This window comes from Pinus tabuliformis, chromosome 8 (genome assembly GCF_031772625.1).
Source record: "Pinus tabuliformis cultivar Carrire ecotype Pingquan chromosome 8, CPIR1, whole genome shotgun sequence".
In the NCBI taxonomy this organism is placed as follows: Eukaryota; Viridiplantae; Streptophyta; class Pinopsida; order Pinales; family Pinaceae; genus Pinus; species Pinus tabuliformis.
Window position 1 is genome coordinate 1,636,418,625 of NC_142294.1, and position 21,483 is coordinate 1,636,440,107.

Below are 21,483 nucleotides of genomic sequence, written 5' to 3' on the forward strand. Positions count from 1 at the left end.
AGAGAGCACATTTACCACAGTTCAGGATATATCAAACAGTTTACAAGAAACTTTGCCTGCACACATGTACATGGGAAAAAGCTTACAACGCATCAAGGACGTGGCAGTCTGCTCCATTTTGGGTAATTAAAAGATAAAAGATATACTTCGTTGGATCCGGACATGTTAAGGCAAACTAAAGACCGGTACACAGGGGCAGTTTCCTATGTTTCAGGGTATTGGAAAACATGTGACATTGAAGACAAACATGGAGCCTTGAAGACCCATCACAGCCAAACTAGAAGGGGACCAGATTTCAAAGAACGAGAACCATTGTAATCAAGGCTATTATTAGCATAACACGGTGTTAGAATCCTACTTGATTTAGATCTCTAAAAACTCCAGTCAACACTTTGTTGTATTTATTAAGTAGTTAGAGTTTAAGAGTTGTCAGTAATAGAAGTAGTTTTCGAATTCCCCTCATGTTGGAGGAGGAATCTCGATCAGTTAGAATAAGAGTTCTATATATAGCTGAAACAGAAATGTAATCAGGGTTGGAAAACTTTATAACAAAGCTTGTATTTGGCTTATTTAAGACTCATTTTCAGTAATATAATTTTGACTTTACTTCTCAGGATTCATGAAGGATTTCTTATGTTCAGAATATGTGATGTTGTCCTTTTCTTAATTCTTACAGTGGTATAGATGTATAATCACTCAGAATTCAGTGAATGTGCTCTGATTTCTTGTATACATTTATAAACTGTGTGGTCCCATATGAGTTGATGTTCTGAATGTCTAAATGCTGAATGCCCTGACTTCCATGTAAGGTTAAGTTCACTGTTATATTGAGGTGTTGTTGACTCCATAAGCCCAATGGATAGTTGTTTAATGTGTTTCCGGCATTCATATTTTTCACAGTTGTTCTATAAGAGTTCGCCATCTTATCTTTAATCAAAATCATTAATCCATCAAGAGAGAGCCCTCTCAGGTTGAGGAGGCTAGGCCTCAGCCTAAAGTAGGTTTGAAATAGTTACTTAGAGTCAACCTGACCAGCAGCCTATCAGGGTTTGATTTTGAGATAACACGTCGCAGATCACGACATCGCATTATCGCACCATCGCGCTCTCGCATTATCGCACCGTCGCGTTATCACAATATCGCACACATCGCAGATCGCAGAAGTTTTATGCTTGCCATATTTCTGTTAGCCCATTCCTACGATATGCAATCTTGCGATCAGGGTTATCGCAAATCGGAAAATCTTGAAGGCTTTCTCATTGGCATTAATTTATCGTGATGCGATATATCGCTTAGTATGAGAATCTTGCACACACCAGGATTATACCCAAATGGAGGAGTTTTTCTGTCATTCTATGATGCGACTTTTTAAAGATTTTTCTTATCATAAACTTAGGTTTTAAAGTATTCAAAAGATCTTCCTAAGCTTACGATGGTAACCTTATTTTGAAGAAAGGAAACTCTTGCTTTTGTTGAAGTTTTAACTAAGGGTCCCCATTCATTTAGTATTTTGGACAAAACTTAAATGAAAAAAGGGGGGGGTTGTTGCTGGCCACAACACCCTGTTATCGGGAAAACTAGTGTCTATTCAGAACTGCTAGTCCCACTAAGACGGGTAGCTATCTTAGAAACAAACAAACTAAAGTCACTTGTGTTTTCCTTTACGAGAGATAGATGAGAAAGAAGCAGAGAGTACCAACCTCAGTCTTTCGCTTGGCTCCTTGCTTGTTTCCTTTCCCCTTTGACAGAATCTCACCACTCCTTCCTTACTTATCTCGCTTCAGAGAGCACCTGTAGAGTCAAAGCAGCATAATACCATCAAAGCATAGAGATCTATCACTGTAAACAACATAGGATCAGATATATATTGACCATACAAATGCATATATCAACACAATATTCAGAGATATACAAGAATATGGAGGAAAACTCAAATAGCTTTATTGATAGAAGTAATAGAAGAGAGGATTACAACCACTTGGTCTGACTCAGTCCCATCCTCCCAGCATGAAATCCCTCTTCACCTCATACAAAGCAAGATCACCCAACAATGTCTTCAAAGAGAAACCAACAGCACTTCCTTGCAAATTACAAAATTCCAGCCTTTGGATCTCTGGGATGAGGGATCCATATATAGATGTTTGCAGGGGGGTGAGTCAGCTTCTAGGATTTTGATTAGTGTCATCTCTCTGATAGTTCTTGGTTCCACTTGGAGATTTCATGATCTCTTACTCATCCCTGGGCAAATTCAGAGAGGCAAGTGTCAAATGAGCAGCTTCTAGAAGATTCTCAGGGTTTCCACCTAGCAAACTGCTTGTGCCATTTGTCTTCTCTTACTCATTGCACCCTATAGAAGGGCTTTCCAGTATGCATCGCACTTTTTACATGTTGCAGGTGAGATGCATCGCATGCTTAGCACTGGGCAGTCTGTATGGTCTTGCTTTGACCACTTCTGAGTAGTTTTTCATGGAGAACTTCTGGGAGATGATGTAATCAGCTGACCTTGCTCCTTTAGGGTATGAAACAACGCTTTTAGGGACTTAGAATCCTTTGGTTTATGGACATATGTGATTGGGGTTGTAGTGCCAAAATATGTCTATAACAGTTGCCCCCTAAAGCATGAGGTCGTAAATCTTTTTGATGTTGGGTGAAATGCTTTATAATGAGGACCCAAGGTTTTTCGAATTGGAAGGTGACCTGTAATAAGATACAATACAATACATTATCTTCATAATATTTTCATGATCTAGCTGAGGCGGGTATTCCCATGCTCAGATTTATAAATTCATTTTCATGTACATAGGACAGACAACCATCTGTGTAGCAGACTAATGATTCTGGTAGAGTCATCATCCTTTGATTTGGATTATTATCTGTGCAGCAATGATGTACATTTGATGTCTTTATTTTCCTGAATATATCGCAGCCCGAATGGATGAAACTAGATCCGGGGTCTTCATAACTTGTTCAATATTCACCCAAAGTACAAGTCGGTCCATGTGAAAAGATGTTCTAATGTCGAACATGGACAGACATCGCCTAATTACCAGCCAATGATGTGAGCTACTAACAGGCGTGAGAGGAATCACCGATGATGATGATGATCCTCAAGGTATTGTAGTACAATTCACGTGGTGTGAATACATGAGTCAATGTCGAACACCACGCAAAATCGTTCGGTCGAAGGCCATTAGTGTAAACCTGTCGCCGAAAGTGAGAAACTTGCCATTGAGGCATGCAAGCTTCAAAGTACTGAAATGGTTGTTCCTAGGTCGACTTCTTGGATAATGGGCTGATGTCGACAAGAAGTGACCCATCGTAGGATGGCATTAGTGAATCCCACATCTACGACACGGAACTGAGCAAATGATTTTGTGGAGGTGAAAATGATCTGATGATACAAGGTTCAGGGTGGCGGTCATGAAAGAAAGAAGCATGAAGGTATTGTAGCAGATGAGACACAAGCTGGGTAGGTGAATTCTCTGAGTGACTTCTCTTGAACATATCGACAACACTGAAATGGATTGGTAGCATTAACCCCAAAAGTGGATGGTACGGTGGACCAATGGTAATATGACGGTGAATGGAATAACCCAACCCGACTCAATCATGGTGATGGACTGAAAGTGTCATGTTCAAGATTGACTTGCTACAAATAAAGTTTCTTCAAGTTTTCTTCCCAATTTTCCCCAGTCATTTCTGACCAATACCTCTTTATTTTTGTCAAGCTTGATGAGGATAACATGTGCTTGTTCTATAATTCGCCCTTCGGGCAAACCCGTTGCTATGTTTTAATGAGCCTAGCGACAGTGAGACTCGCTCTTGTCTAAATGGACAAGTTTGTCACTATTGTTTTAACGAGTTTAACGACAAGGATAACTCGGTTCTTTTCAATTTTAGAGAGTCTAAAAAGAGACGGAAAGGAAACTCCAATATTCCTTTTTCATAATATAATCCCTTAAGTTCGAAAAAGTATAAAACAATGCGAAAGGGATGACTTTTCGATAGTTTTAACGAGCCGAACAAGACAAATGCTCGATATTTTTGTGTAATAATCCCTCAGGTCCAAAAAGATTAAAATTTAGAGGAGGGATGGCACTTCCAATCACTTTAACGAGCTAGAAAGGCCAATTTCTCGCAATCTTTTCATATTTTACGAGTCAGATGAAAAGAGCTTAAAGGAGACTCGTTTTTTGAGGAACGAGTGACGTTTTCGGATAGCAGCTGGTTCCAGGTAATGTTTGGAACTTTCAATTACGACAGTGTAAAGAAGGTGGCTAATAGGGTCACTCGTCACAGTTGTTCCTCAAAAGGGGTAAACAATCAAATGGAGGCGTATGATCGCCTAAAAAAAGAGTGGAGGTGATGGTAAGAACATGACTAAGACTCAAAAGTTGATAATAATGTGATCACAATGGTTATTTACCGGAGGTGGGTTCATTTTTTAATGAGCTTAAACTCTGGTGGAACATATTCTCATTGCTAGGTTTATTCTTTAATGAGCTTGAACTTCGCGTAAAAATGCTCATGCCAGTTGTATAATAAGGATGTCTCATCGATAGGTTCATTTTTTAGGGAGCTTGCACCATTCGAAATTTTGCTCCGACTCCTTCTATTATGTAAGCTAGGAGCGACCAATCCTATGAGTTTAAAGGGTTAAGAACCTACAAACTAAGAAAATAAATGGTTGCTTTTCACTTTCATGCAAAAAGGTTTGCATGCCCCCAGGTATAGCGAAGTAGAGTTTCCCCAGGTTACCCTTCAATTTGCAAACAAAACATTTGTTCTATCGAGAAAGGCATAACTTCTGATGGAGGTATCTTATTCCAGTCTAATCCCATTTTCCTAAATGGATGGGTGTGTCAGACCAGTCATATATCCTCCATGGAAACCTACCCTATACCCGAAGCTTTCCTGTCGAAGCAGACCAGGGTGCATGCCCCCTGGATTTCAATCACAACCATCGAATCACTTGCGCTCATCAGATGGATGGACTGGGGATTGATGAGACATTCCTTGCGCGAAAAGATCTGTCAGGGATGGAATTTGACTATTAGCTATGTGTGAACTGGGGAATGAAAGCTGGTCTACTAGCTGGACCACTTTGCCTTCATGTGGAAAACACATCGCTCGAAAGAGTGAGGAAACAATAGCTCCCATGCTATAAATTTAGTCTCACCCAAGGAGTAGATTGTAATCTAAAGGTCCTTGGACTACCATTACATTCAGATAAACGATTTTCCTCTCAAAGTTATAGGCAAATTTGGAAGGATCCTATCGGTCAACTAGTTCCTTTGTCGAAGCTTGTCAGATTTCACATCTCAGGAAAAAGCGATGGTGAACCAAGTGCTTTCCAAGCAGTTGAGGAAAGGATACTCATAGAAGCCCCTTCATCTATGATGGTACTGACCATGACCATTCTATAAGTTTGCACTATGATTCAGAATGGTACATTAGATGGTAGACGGGGTCTGCCTAGTAGATTCACATCAGAGGAGACGACTAGGTTGCTTGGAGGTGGGACTGAATAAATGGACAGATACATCTTTGACGAACCTCCTTCCTGTGGTAAAGCAATGGGTAGATTGTTCCCATGTTCATCGGAGTCTGTGCTTACGAAAATAATTTGAATGGTGTCGTTCTCATTCTCTTTGGTGACTGTATCATCTGAAGGTAAATCTTCTGAAGACAATATGGGGTCGACTGTCGTCTCGACCTGTTGACTTTGGTCCGACATGGACTCAGAGGGTTTATCTTCAATGATAGGTTCTTCGACCGACAACAAAGGCATGTCAGTCGGATTTTCAACTAGCAATGGACTTGGCAAGAGTTTCTTGTATCCAGAAGGAAGTCGCTGCGGTGATGCAGGACGATTATCAAAGACTCTTTTAGCTTCATCCAGGAAGGGACAATGGTGGAGGGCATGATCGCCTTCACACAGTCTGCAAGGAAATTTAGATTTTTCTTTCCATCTAGTGACTTTGTTTTCGCTAGTTGACGGTGTACTCTCAACATGATCGTCAGAGGTTGACGACACCGGATTGTGCAAGCGGGAAGACCAGTCCCATAAGATCCGTGGGATGTAAGGACAATCTTGATGATAGTGGTCCCCTTTGCAGATGACACATGGAGATTTAGGTTTGGATGCTGCAGTGTGTGTATTTTCGCTAGACGATGTACGGTTGCCCCTTTTTTCCGTTGGCTCCTTCTTCTTCTTCTCCTTCCCTTTCTTCTTCTTCTCAATTACTTGGTTTTTAGTTTTACTAGCTTCACCAAGGGAAGAGGAAGAAGGAGAGGGAGAAACAAATGAAGTAGAAGGTTGGGGGGTAACTCTAGTATCATCTAGTTGTTGATTTGATTGCTCAGGAATCACGGTGCTTTGAATGACAGATGTCGAGAAAAGCCATACTGGCAAGCCAATTGTCAGTCCTTGAAGGGACAATGTGGCCATATGAGGTGCACCAACATCTCCCAAGGAAGAGAAAGGAAAAGGATTTCCCCCAAGGGGAAATCCTTGATTGGTGGACTCCATTTTCTCAATCCAAGATCAACGAGGGAACAGTGACGTTATTTCGATTAAAATAAATTTTCGACGCTTTGACACAACTTGCTTTTTCAATTTTTAAGAGTCGAGAAAAAGCTAAAGATGACTCTAGTCGCCTTCGATTTTTAATAAGCCTGAAGTGACAAGTGCTCAAATGGACCTTTTCCTTTAAGGAGTCTAAAAAGGAACGAAAGAGACTACTCTGGAAATATAGATAGAGGGATTACCAAACCAATCACAAAACTGCAGAATACGTTTTACGATATGACAGTCAATCTTCCCGAATGCTGTGTTTAGTGCATTGCAATTGATAGGGTGGCAGATATGACTTCCTAAGGATAAAGGATACAGCCTATTGTGGTCTCCCAATATATACTCAACGGTACGTGGGAGCACAAGTCTGTACTGGCACTTGTCATCTCAAAGAGGAGGAATCACCCAACCTACGATGAAAGCGACAGTTACTAGGCTTTACGACGCAGGAATACGTCTCTAGCCTAGACTTCTAGATGTTGTGCATTAGGTTCCAAAGCATTTTTATGTTCATTGAATTTATTTTACAATTGATCTTTCTTAAGAAGTTTTCCTTTAAGGTTCACCACGTGGTGTAGATATAAAACTCCTAAATATGCAATCTAAGATGATAAACAGTCATTTACTCTTCGTTTTACAATGAGAATCCTAGCTACTAAGGAAAGAGAAGCGAAATTCTTTCAACATAGAGCAGAGAGCACACACTAGATGCATTGTCCAAAATCAACAAGCAGTCTAAATGCAAATGCACATGTATGTATTTGTTTTCCGCTTTCTTAATGTGTGAATGACAAAAAGAATGCTAAATACAAATCTGAATTATCTCTTCTTTCAAAGCGACAGTACTAACGATTTTCTTTTCAAAAAACAACAGGAAGGCAAGATGACACTTTGAGATTTTGAATTGAAAATTGCTTTCGACACTTGAAATACTATAAATTCAGATCAAATACAAGAGTAACAGTGTAATTGACTATCTAAAAGAGGAGGATTCTTTTCTTTGACTGAAAATGACACTTGCGACACTTTCAAATCAAAAGGCAACAGTTCGATTAAGCTACTATTTTGTAAAGGAGAACTGTAAATGGTGAAAAATACATAAAAACATTCACAATTATTTGTACAATGGAGGCTGAATAGTACAAAGGAAGGGGTTTCAACAATGTTCTACTGATCACAGACAACAAAACTCCTGAATAAAAATGAAGACAGTGAAGAAAAAACCAAAATCTGGAGGTAGAAACAGTGTTACCTGATCATCGCACCTGTAACACAGGGAAACAGGGATGCATCTCACCTACTGCACACGGGAGGTACGATGCATCCAGTTTGCCAAGAGGAGAGAGTGCGATGGTCTAGGGATGAGACTTTAACTTGGTTTTTGGTCACAGTTTTCAGTTTAGTTCAGGGATTTAGGCTAAGCTAATGATAGTCAGTAAATACAAAGTATAGGGGCTGATCTAATGAGGTTACTTGAGCTACCTCTAGGGAACTTAGGATGTTTGCAAGTCAGTTGTTCAATTCATAAACAAACCTGGAGATTGACTGAAGCAGCACTGATCTACTTTGCACTTGCATAGTAAATGCAGTTTGAAGGCTGGTTGGCTTAACTTTAGGCTCCGTCTGTAGTTTATGAAGCAAACAAATAGAGAAAAGAAATCAAACTATTCGCTCCCTAGCGGAGTTGCCATTTTGTTATCGGGAAAACTAGTGTCTATTCAGAACTGCTAGTCCCACTAAGACGGGTAGCTATCTTAGAAACAAACAAACTAAAGTCACTTTTGTTTTCCTTTACGAGAGATAGATGAGAAAGAAGCAGAGAGTACCAACCTCAATCTTTCGCTTGGCTCCTTGCTTGTTTCCTTTCCCTTTTGACAGAATCTCGCCACTCCTTCCTTACTTGTCCCACTTCATAGAGCACCTGTAGAGTCAAAGAAGCATAATACCATCAAAGCATAAAGATCTATCACTGTAAACAACATAGGATCAGAGATATATTGACCATACAAATGCATATATCAACACAATATTCAGAGATATACGAGAATATGGAGGAAAACTCAAATAGCTTTATTGATAGAAGTAATAGAAGAGAGGATTACAACCACTTGGTCTAACCCAGTGCCATCCTCCCAGCATGAAATCCCTCTTCACCTCATACAAAGCAAGATCACCCAACAATGTCTTCAAAGAGAAACCAACAACACTTCCTTGCAAATTACAAAATTCTAGCCTCTAGATCTCTAGGATGAGGGATCCATATATAGATGTTTGTAGGGGGGTGAGTCAACTTCTGGGATTTTGATTAGTGTCATCTCTCTGATAGTTCTTGGTTCCACTTGGAGATTTCATGATCTCTTACTCATCCCTAGGCAAATTCAGAGAGGCAAGTGTCAAATGAGCAGCTTCTAGAAGATTCTCAAGGTTTCCACCTAGCAAACTACTTGTGCCATTTGTCTACTCTCACTCATCACACCCTATAGAAGGGCTTTCCAGTATGCATCACACTTTTTGCATGTGGTAGGTGAGATGCATCGCACCCTTAGCACTGGGCAGTCTGTATGGTCCTGGCTTGACCAGTTCTGAGTAGTTTTTCATGGAGAACTTCTGGGAGATGATGTAATCAGCTGACCTTGCTCCTTTAGGGTATGAAACAACACTTTTAGGGAGTTAGAATCCCTTGGTTTATGGACATATCTGATTGGGGTTGCAGTGCCCAAATATGTCTATAACAACCCCCCCTTGAGTAATTCCTTATTCCAATGAAACTATGTAGGAGAAAAGTTATTGAATCACCAAAATATTTCCCAAGATCTTATCTTCTTTTATCAATCCATCCTCTGTAAGAACACCAATGAAAATCACATGTGACCCAAAAAATGATTGAGTAGATCCCCCATCTTATTACTCTAAAGTAGAGCTAGGTTTTGCTCAAAGTAATTTCTTTTGAGGAAGTGGAAGGAACGATAAAATCAATACCAAGAAATAAAGCCCTCAGAATAAATGGATTCACCATTGAATTCTTCCAAGCATGTTGGCCCATAACTGAACAAGATGTATGGAAAGTAGTGGAGGAATCTAAACAATCTCAGTCCATCATCAAATATATTGAAACCACCTTCCTCACTATGGTGCCAAAAAATATGAAGTGGAGGGCCCCAATAGATATAGGTCCATCACTCTATGTAATGTTCTCTATAAGATCATAACCAAAATAATAGCTAATAGAATAAAACCTCTTCTCTTGAAACTCATCTCATTGGATCAAACAAGCTTTGTTGAGGGTCGCCAAACATTATATGGTATTATGGTGGCTCAGAGCATACACTCTTTGAAAAAAATAAAGAAACATGGAATGTTGCTTAAATTAGACCTCTCAAAATATTTTGACAAGTTAAACTAGAAGTACGCAACATCCTTAAAGATTTTGGCTTTATAGATGATTGGATAGAATGGACCAGCAACCTAATTTCATCTGCTTCCTTTTCCATTTTAGTCAATGCATCTCTTACCATCCCTTTTAAATCCTCCCATGGTATTTGACAAGGAAATGCACTTTCACTTTTCCTCTTCATTCTTGCAGTGGAAGGGTTAGGGAGAGCCCTCAAAGTGACAATTTAAAAGAAAAAAACTCAAGGGTCTACGCTTATTTAGGGACAACCTCCCATTAAATCATCAACAATTCATCTATGAGACTATAGGTATGGGTACCTGTTACAGGGAAAAGTGTCTACACAGAACTGCTTATCCCACTAAGGTGTGATAGCTACCTTAGAAACAAAAAAATTAAAGCTACTTTTGTTTTTCCTTTATGAAATATAGATGAGAGAAGAACAAAGAAGACCAACCTCTGTCTTGCGCTAATCTCTTAGTTCGATTCCTCTCTCTCTTGATAGTCTTTCGCTACTTGTTCCCTTGCACGCCCAGCTTCACAGAGTACCTGTAAGATCACAGTAGCATATCACTATACAAGAACATGGATCTATAATCATAAACAATCTAGGATCAGATGTAAATTGACCATACAAATGCATAAAACATAAATGACACAAGAGTATGGAGGAAAACTTGAATGGATTTTATTGATAAACAAGAAAGAGCCAAGGGAGTTACAACCAGTTGTTCTGACCCAACATCATCCTCTCAGCAAGGAAGCCCCTCTTCACCTCATACAAAGCTTAGATCACCCAACAATCTGATGTTGTCTCAAGAAACCAACAGCAATTCCTTACAATATGCAAAATTCCAGCCTCTGGATCTCTGGGATGAGGGATCCATATATAGATATCTGTAAGGGAGATGAGTTAGCTTGTGATTTGATTAGTGTCTTCCCTCTGATAGTTCTTGCTTCCATTTGGAGATTGATGATCTCTTACTCATCCTTGGTCGAATTCAGAGAGGCAAGTGTCAGAGGAGAAGTTTCTGGAAGTTTCCATGCCTCTTCACCTCGCAGAATGACACTGCCATTTGTCACTTCTTGCCCATCACACCCCATAGAAGGGATTTTTGAAATGCAATGCACCCAAACAATGTGTTTAGGTGAGATGCAATGCACTTTGCCTATGGAGCAGTTGAAATGATCCTGTTTTGACCGGTTCTGAGCAGTTTTTCATGGAGAACTTCTGGGAGAAGCTGTAATCAGTTGACCTTGTTCCTTTAGGGGTTAGAACAACACTTTTAGGGACTTAGGAGCCCTTGGTTTATGGACATTTCATGCTTGGGGTTGTAGTGCCCAAAAATGTCTATAACAATTGCCCCCTAAAGCATGAGGTCGTTAATCTTTTGATGTCGGGTGAAATGCTTTATTATGAGGATCCGAAGTTCTTTCAAGCTGGGAGGAGACCTGTAATAAGATACAATATAATACATTATCTTCATTTTATTTTCATGATTTAGCTGAGGCGGGCATTCCCATGCTCAGCTTTATAAATTCATTTTCATGTACATAGGACAGACAATCGTCTAAGTGTAGATTGATGATTCTAGTAGATTCATCATCCCTTTGATTGGATGATTATCTGTGCAGCAATAATGTACATTTGATGTCTTTATTTCCCTGAATATATATCGCAGCCTGTTGGGTGAAACTATGTTCATTTAATTTCGTTGTAGTACTTACCCAACTATTTAATTTATCAATCCGAGGTCCGTAGACTTACGAGACACATGCACTATATATGCAGGACTGAAGTGGAACTAATCTAATCTAATCTAATCTAAATTACTGAAATCACATTAAAGCATTGAAACACTAACTAGGAAAGCATGAAATTGCATAAAGGAAAATAAATACAACATGTGAAGAAGTGAATGGCAAACAACAAATATGAGCTCATGACAATAAAACTATGTCAAACTATATTACAATAACTAAATTACAAATCAAGAAAGAATCAAAGTTAATCTCCATTCTCTATTATTCATTATTCATTACCATAATGAAGAGAGAGCACTCTCTTATATACATGAGGAAGATAACCTTTCCATAATTACATTCAAATATTCTCTCAAGCACTCTCAACTAGTTTCCCATTATTACAAGATATCATCGCACAAATCTCTCAAACATGATCCCACAAATCTCTCATATCTTGGATAAGATATGTCTTCATGATTTTCTCCTTAGGATAAGATATGCTTCCATGATTTTCTCCTTAGGATAGGATATGCCTCCATGATTTTCTCGATACGCCTCCATGATTTTCTCGATATGCCTCCATGATTTTCTCCGTAGAAAAAGGCTTGCATAATTATCTCCTTGATATGGTGGAGGAGATATTAATTCTTCACATATTTCCTACATCACAAAACTCACATATTCTTGAGATATATATATAAAAATATGTACATTTTCTAATAATTAATCATAAATTCACTTATAATACAAAAATGAATAAAATGGAAAATAAGAAGGTGAAACCCAAGTGTATGTAGGAAAGTGATATGATAACAGGTTAATGGGATGATGAAATGTAAGGAAAAAGGTGGATGAAAATATGACATTTCTGAGTCCCAACATCCTCCCCAACTGAACTTGTTGCATGTCCTCATGCAACCATGCATGGGTATCTTTTAAGAACATTTGGCATATTGAGCTTTGGCTTTACATGATGATGTCTTAAATGTTTCCAGGATATGTGAGAGACATTGGTAACAATTTACATTTTCTTATGGTTGGTTCTTGTTTGACAACCATGAATATGGTTGGTTCTTGTGTGACAACCATGAATACAAAGAATGTTGGTTCTTGTGTTAACAACATTCATTTCATTTTCTGTTCTCTTTTCTTCAATAATGTAAACACTCACTGGAAATCATAATGTGCATAAGAAAGCCCTTTTTGTAATATTAATAAAGCATGCCAATATTGCGTATGAAACAAAGTGCAACAAAGTATCATTGGAAAATAAATGTTGGTGAATGGTAAATGGAGTGATAGTGGTGAAGAAATGGAATCATGGAAGTGAATATGTAGTGAATGTAGTCCCCCCCCCCCCCCTCAACTGAATTGGTTGCATGTCCGCATGCAACTTAACATGGCGCATGAAAGGAAATGTAGCATGGTGAGGGAATTTTCCAAAATATTCAAGTTAGCATATAAGGAATTGCATGATTAAAGATTAGAAAACAACATACCTCTACTTACCCAAGAATGATGAAGTATGCAATAGGAATGTAGCTGCTGCTGCTGCTGGATCAGGAAAATGTGACTGATGTTACTGGATCCTGGAGAATGAAGGAATCTGAACTGCTGATGCTGAATCATGGAAAATGTGACTGATGTAACTGGATCCTGGAGAATGAAGGAATCTGAACTGCTGATGCTGAATCATGGAAAAGATAAATGCTGAGAGTGGTACTGTGGTACTCTCATAGATCAGAATGCATGCTGCTGTGACTGCTGAGGGAGTCATGAAAAAGTGTATAGTCTTCACCCGCTACAAACCCGATGGTACAATTCTAAACATGCGAATGAATGTGTCGATGTCGAGCATGAATAGAAATCATTGGATTACCGGCCATTGATGTATGTCGTTAACCAATGCGAGGCAACTCACCATTGATGTCAATGAGTGCCAAGGTACCGGAGTACATCTTGCGAAGTGCGAATGGATGTGTCGAGGTCGAGCCACTTGCAAGATCTGATGATCAAGGGACATTGATGTATTCCCATGATCGCCAGCGAGAGAACTTGCCATTAAGGCATGCAAGCCTCTAGGTACTCAAAATGAACTCTAGTCTATTTCCCAGATAAGGTGCTGGTGTCGATGGGGCAAGACTTGTTGAAAGGTGGGCCTTAAGGAATCCCACATCAGTCAACGCGAGTTTGTACAAAAAGATTTGGTAGGACTATAAATAGAAAGAACTCACGGACAAGCAATGTGGATCAGCATGGCTAGGAAATCAAGGTAATGTGATCATGGAAAGGGAATGAGTTTTATTCAAAAGGAAAACTGAAAAGGATAAATGGATGTATGCGATTCAGAAAAATAGGCGTGCATGAAGTCGTGAAAGATAAGGAAATGGAAGATGGGCTGCAACACAAGGAAGGTCTAGGCGTTTGGAAGGAAAAAGGGAAGTAATCATGACGCAAAAGGTGTGTAGTGGAAAATGTCATGATATGCGCAGTGACGAATTAGTTCCTTTAAGCGTCCAATGATGCATGTTTCATTGTGATTTCGAAAAATCACTTTGCATACTCTGAAAAACTTAGCACCATTCCTGCATAAAAATTGTCATTTTCATGTGCCATCTCCATCGATCATTCCTGTATGAAGTGACTTCAAAAACAAATTAGCTCATTTTCAAGAATTTATGAAATTTCCATTTCACTTGTTAGTATATACATCCTAACTCTTGCCCACAAATTCACAAAAATATCCAACATACTTTGATTTCCCCCCAACTAGAAATATTGCATGTCCCCATGCAATGTATTCATTGATTTTGCAATATTTTTTCAAAATGTTTTTATTAGTTGGCAGGAAAATTGATTTAAAACATTTGAAAAGGCTTTTGTATCTTTTTGGGGAAGTAGTTGGTGTTATGAAGTTTGATGTAAATGAATGAGGGCAAATTTTATTTGATTATTATTATTAGTTTTTATTTTTTTTATTTTATTTTTATTTTATTTTTTATTTTTATTTTTTTTAAAAACTACACTACAAGTCAGCAACTGTACATTATGCATTACATTAAGTGAGGCAAGTTTGAATAATTGAAACACTTCGTGTGGCCCGCAAACATTATACGAATCCCTGGGCTTCTTAGAATAGAATCGATGTACGCGGAGCAGGGATTGAATCTGGTTATTCGAAGGGAATCCCGAGGCGTTATATGCTGCTTCAACTCATATTTACTGCCGTGTGGGGCAGGGACCCAAGAAACGTCCACTGAATTGCGGATTTCCAATACACCCAACCAGTTGGATGTGGAGCTGTCACACGATTTAGCCTTGTTAGGGAGTCTTGAATCATATTCCCAATCGATGGCTGTCGCTGTAACATGAACACGGAACGGTGGTTAAAGGCAGTGACCATCCAACTAGAAGCCACCAAAGTGTGAGCACTGTGCAAGTTCGACATTGTCAACACAAATATCTTCTACTGGAAAAAGAACCGATAGAAATTTGGTGTCATCCAGCATCGCTCTGTCGATAGTCATGTGCCATCCTCATAATTTCATATAGAATCAAAGCGGTGCCATCCATTTCTACTGAAACAGTAATGTAAATCATATTTTTCAAGCCCTTACGAAACATATGAATCATTTTATGGATAATAGGCAGAACCAATCTGCGTTGAAAGAGTTGTTGCAATCGCTTTATCTATGAGTAAAGCCGAAAAAAAACATCGGACCCAGGTTTGCTGGAAGCAGCTCAGCGAGTGAGAAAGCAAATGCACTGGTCGCATTCCTTTTGGTTTCATCGAATTGGATGGTTTGTGCGAAGTGAAGGAAAAACGAGAAGAGTAAGATGGAGGGCAGAAAACGGGTCTTTTTTTATTATGGAAGTGTCATTGTTCTAACTCTTTCCCGGGGTTGGCAACGCTCATCTAAAGCTTTTGATAAAGCCCGAGGCTCCATAACTGTTGCACCACAATTTTGAGGCAGAGCCATTGTTATTAAAAGCATAAGTGGAGGCACGGGAGCAAGAGTTTTTGGAGAAGATGGTGCCCACGCAGTTCAAGTGTTACGGAGTGGCTCTCAAAACGCCGGAGTCGGAGCTCAATGATCAGACAGGACTTGAGTGGATTTACACAGCTGCAAGATATGATATTTGACATGCAACAATGCACAAAGCAAATGGCAATCAGCCTATCCAAAAGGACAGATGTACAAAACCGTTTTTATTCACGCAGTTAGCAAAATAGGGCTTTGAAGAACCACGATTTCCTCTTAGACCGTGAGGAATTTAAGCAAACGATTTCTGGGTTATATAATTCGTTCTATTATGAAAAAAACCCATGTCTTCGTTTGTCTATATTTTCCCTGGTTTGAACACAGACTGCTTTTTAAAATTGACGTTTTTAAAGGGTTGCGTTTCAAAACTTGTGAGGTGGAAGACTGAAACAGAGGAACATGAGATGGAGTCCAATGAACTGCTATCAGGGCAAGGATATGCAGAGGCAGATACAAGTGCTGGAAATACGACTGTTTCAAGCAAAGGTGGATTATTGACATCAAAGATTTGAATTTTGACTAGCTCGAAACATCCATTTGAGCAGTGCCAATTTCCTTAATGATAGCGTTTTTGACAGAATTGGCAGCGTTCACATTTGTGACTGCCATGATGCCATGGACAGCGAAAATTGGGATTGGGGCGGGTGTATTTTGCTTCAGACATCCAGAAGTGAGAAAATGGGATCAGAGGGGCCGCCCGGAACGCTCTGTTGGACTTGGCTTTGCCATCGAATGACGGGATAGGTGCGGAATTTCTGTTAGTGTCTGCAATGGAGAGCGGATCATTTGGCTACAGCTTAGAGTGAATAGTGGGTTTATTGGAGAATCCTGTAAAGGAAGAGTGGGGATGCATTAACAAAAAAATTTATTTTTCATTTTTTTATTATTACTTTTTTTTTATTTTGTTATTTTTATTATTAACAGTATAGAAAATGAAATTAATCCTATCTTTAAAAACAAAAAAAAATGGTTAGTTTTAAATTTTATTTTTAACAAATGGACACAAAGATTTGCATATCGAAAAATGTTGGTGATGAAGCACGTTGCAAAAACATTTATTTATTCCTGAAATTGGTCGCCTAAATCATCCCTATTTTCTGATCCTCAAGATCATACAAAGACGCAGGAGGAGAGCATACTTATTCTAAGCAAAACTGAAACCTATTTTCTGATCCTCGAGATCGTACAAAGACGCAGGAGGAGAGCATACTTATTCTAGGTAAAAGCAGAACTAAAAATGAAAGCAAAAACTAAAACTGAAAGCCTACCTACCCTATACTAGTTAGAATTTACAATTTAGTTACGTGTAGTTAAACTTCCAATGAAGCCATTCACGCAGCAGTAACAACAATAGATTCAGTAGCAATTTGTCAAATGAAAAATGACAATATTCGAGAGTGGATGAGTCTAGTTGTTGTAACTGCAAATTAACTAAAAAGTTAAAAGATAAATCTAATCTAGTACTTACCTGGAACCAGTGTTCGATGAAGCTTTGATAAGCACAGTTACTCTCACTCAGATCATGCTGTAACTTCTGTTCTTCTTCTTCTCCAATCTGCTGCTCTTCTTCCTCGATCTCCTGTTCGAATGATTGTTCGTCATCAGATACGCAGGATTCTTCAGACGTTGAGTCTTCATTTATTTCTTGGGGAGTAGTTGAACCTTTAATTCTTGTCAAGATCTCCTCTTCCAAGGAAGAAGAGATCCCGACTTCTGCTAGGATCTGAGTGAGTAGTTCCAAGCGGAAACTCATTGTTAAATCATGTTGAAAAAACAAAAAAAAATCAGCACACTAAAAATTGGATTAAAAACAAAAGGGATCACAGAAATAATCTTGAATTCAATACTCAATTAAAACCTCTTACAATGACTGCTCATTAATTGAGTAATTGAATGCTTCAATTATAACCATGAACCATGAATTCATCACACATTCTTCATAGTTGCGAAAATCAAACACACCTGCAGAAATCAAAATTCACACTTGCATAAATGTAAACACACCCTACATGCCCTGATCCATAAGAGGTCGAGCCCATTACGGTATCTCGAATGCGATGCGTAGGCTGTTCCCCACATCTTACCGCATTTAACACCTCGGAGTTAGGAACATGTCTAAACACACTTGTAGAAAAATCAAACTAAACTTCAATCCATCGTGCCTCCCCGGCAACGGGGCCAAAATGTTGGGTGAAACTATGTTCGTTTAATTTCGTTGTAGTACTTACCCAACTATTTAATTTATCAATCCGAGGTCCGTAGACTTACGAGACACATGCACTATATATGCAGGACTGAAGTGGAACTAATCTAATTTAATTTAATCTAAATTACTGAAATCAAATTAAAGCATTGAAACACTAACTAGGAAAGCATGAAATTGCATAAAGGAAAATAAATACAACATGTGAAGAAGTGAATGGCAAACAACAGATATGAGCTCATGACAATAAAACTATGTCGAACTATATTACAATAACTAAATTACAAATCAAGAAAGAATCAAAGTTAATCTCCATTCTCTATTATTCATTATTCATTACCACAATGAAGAGAGAGCACTCTCTTATATACACGAGGAAGATAACCTTTCCATAATTACATTCAAATATTCTCTAAAGCACTCTCAACTAGTTTCCCATTATTACAAGATATCATCGCACAAATCTCTCAAACATGATCCCAAAAATCTCTCATATCTTGGATAAGATATGTCTTCATGATTTTCTCCTTAGGATAAGATATGCTTCCATGATTTTCTCCTTAGGATAGGATATGCCTCCATGATTTTCTCGATACGCCTCCATGATTTTCTCGATATGCTTCCATGATTTTCTCCGTAGAAAAAGGCTTGCATAATTATCTCCTTGATATGGTGAAGGAGATATTAATTCTTCACATATTTCCTACATCACAAAACTCACATATTCTTGAGATATATATATAAAAATATGTACATTTTCTAATAATTAATCATAAATTCACTTATAATACAAAAATGAATAAAATGGAAAATAAGAAGGTGAAACCCAAGTGTATGTAGGAAAGTGATATGATAACAGGTTAATGGGATGATGAAATGTAAGGAAAAAGGTGGATGAAAATATGACATTTCTGAGTCCCAACACAGCCCAGATGGATGAAACTAGATCCGGGGTCTTCAATCTCGTTCGATCTTCACTCGAAGTACAAGTCTATCCATGTGATAGATGTTATGGATTCGAACATGGAAAGACATAGCCTGATTACCAGCCAATGACGTAAGCTGTTAACAGGCGAGAGAGGAATCACCGGTAATGATAATGACCCTCAAGGTACTGCAGTGCAATTCACATGGTGTGAATAAAGGACTTGGCGTTGAACACCATGCAAAATCTTTCGGTCGAAGGTCATTGATGTAAACCTGTCACCGGAAGTGAGAAACTTGCCATTGAGGCATGCAAGCTTCAAAGTACTGAACGGGGTGTTCCTAGATCGACTTCTTGGATAATGAGCTGATGTCGACAAGAAGCGATCCGTCACAGGAGGGACTTAATGAATCCCACATCAATGACACGGAATGGAGCAAATGATTTTAATGGAGGTGAAAACGATCTGATGACATAAGGTTCAGGGTGGCAGTCATGAAAGAATGGAGTGTAAATGTATTGTAGCGTGTGAGACACAGGTGAATTCTCTGAATGACTTCTCTTGAACATATCGGCGACACTGACGTGATGGATTGGTAGCATTAACCCCGAATGTGGATGGTGTGATGGGACCATGGTTATGTGACCGGTGAATGAAACAACCCAACCCGACTTGGATGCGGAGTGAAAGTGTCATGTTCAAGAGCGACTTGCTACCAACAAAGTTTCTTCAAGTTTTCTTCCCAATTTTTCCCCAGTCATTGCTGACCAGTACCTCTTTATTTTTGTCAGGCTTGAGGAGGATAACATATACTTGTTCTATAATTTTCCCTTCGGGCAAACCCATCGCTATGTTTTAACGAGCCTAGCGATAGTGAAACTCGTTCTTGTCTGCTATGGACAAGTTTGTCGCTATTAAGTTTTAACGAGTTTAACGACAAAGATAACTTGGTCCTTTTCAATTTTAGAGAGTCTGAAAAGGGACGTAAAGGAAACTCCAAAATTCCTTTTTCATCATCTAATCCCTTAATTCCGAAAAAGTATAAAACAATATAGAAGGGATGAATTTTCGATACTTTTAACAAGTCGAACAAAACAAGTGCTCGATCGTTTTGTGTAATAATCCCTCAGGTCCAAAAAGATTAAAATCTAAAGGAGGGATAGCACTTCCGGTCCCTTAAACGAGCTGGAGAGGCCAATGGCTCGGCAATATTTTCATATTTTACGAGTCAGTTGAAAAGAGCTTAAAGGAGACTCGTCTTTTGAGGAACGAGTGATAAAATTGGGTAGCAGCTGATTCCAGGTAAGGCTTAGAATTTTCCAATCACGGCAGTGTTACAAGGATGGCTAGTGAGATCACTCTTCGCAGCTGTTCCTCAAAATGGGTAAACAATCAAATGGAGGTGAATGATCGGCCAATACAGAGTGGAGGTGATGATAAGAACACGACCAGGGCTTTAAAGGCTGAAGTACTACATTCACGATGGTTATTTACCGGAAAATAGTTCATTTTTTAATGAGCTTAAACGCGGGGGGAAACATTTGTTCATGACTTATGTTTATTTTTTAACGAGCTTGAACTATGTGCTAAAACTTTTCGATGCGAGTTTATTTTTTAACGAGCTTGAACCCTGCAGTAACACTGCTTGTGGCGGGTTTATTTTTTAACGAGCTTGAACCCTGCGGTAACACTACTCATGATAAGTTTGCATGCCCCCAACATAATAACGCAAATCGAGGTGCATGCCCCCCAAGCTTCATTGCATAACATGGTGGTTGGAATGAAGGTTTAGCTTCGAGATCTTTGAAATACTCGACTTGGATTTTACAAGATCGTAGTCAAATACTCGATTTGGAAAGGGAGTTGTTTCATTTTTTAATGAGGTTGACACTGCAAAAGAACTATCCTCAGTACTCCTTGTTTCATTTTTTAACGAGGTCGACACGAGATAAGAACTGTCCTAAGAATCCACCGTATTTACAGTATTTGATAGAAAATCAAAAACTAAAGGATGATTAAGGTCATTGGAATAATCTTCGTTGTAATCTGGGAGATGGGAATGATGGTGGTAATCTTCCCATGGTGCCTCTTCAATTACCATTGATTGAACAATTCCTTCGTCGGTGTCATGCACTCACAACCAAGGATCTGAAGGGGTACCATATTCCTTAGACCTATCTATCCAAATGCTTGATGAACGTTGATTTGGGTTTGCCTCCCATGCTAGGAACATTGATTGCTACAATATTTCTGTTGGGCTTGGAGGCAAAACCTGTGCATGATCCATGTCGATATCGTTTTTTGAGATCTTTTTAGAAGATATCATGTTGCAGGTTCCTACCGACGCTACTTCCGTCAAATTACTCGGAGGCAGTAGGGCAAAAGTACCCATTAAGGCAGGGTCTTTTAGGAGACCTACTCCGATATTTTGAAGCGAATGATTGCTTCCATGGATCATTGGAATGCTTCCCGTAACTTGTGAAATTTTGGGGAGAAATGTTTGTTGGTCGACGATTGTAATTCTTCCTTGGGAGGGAAATGCAATCTTCCTGAAGTAGGTCGACACAACTGCGGCCATGGCATATATCTAGGGCCTT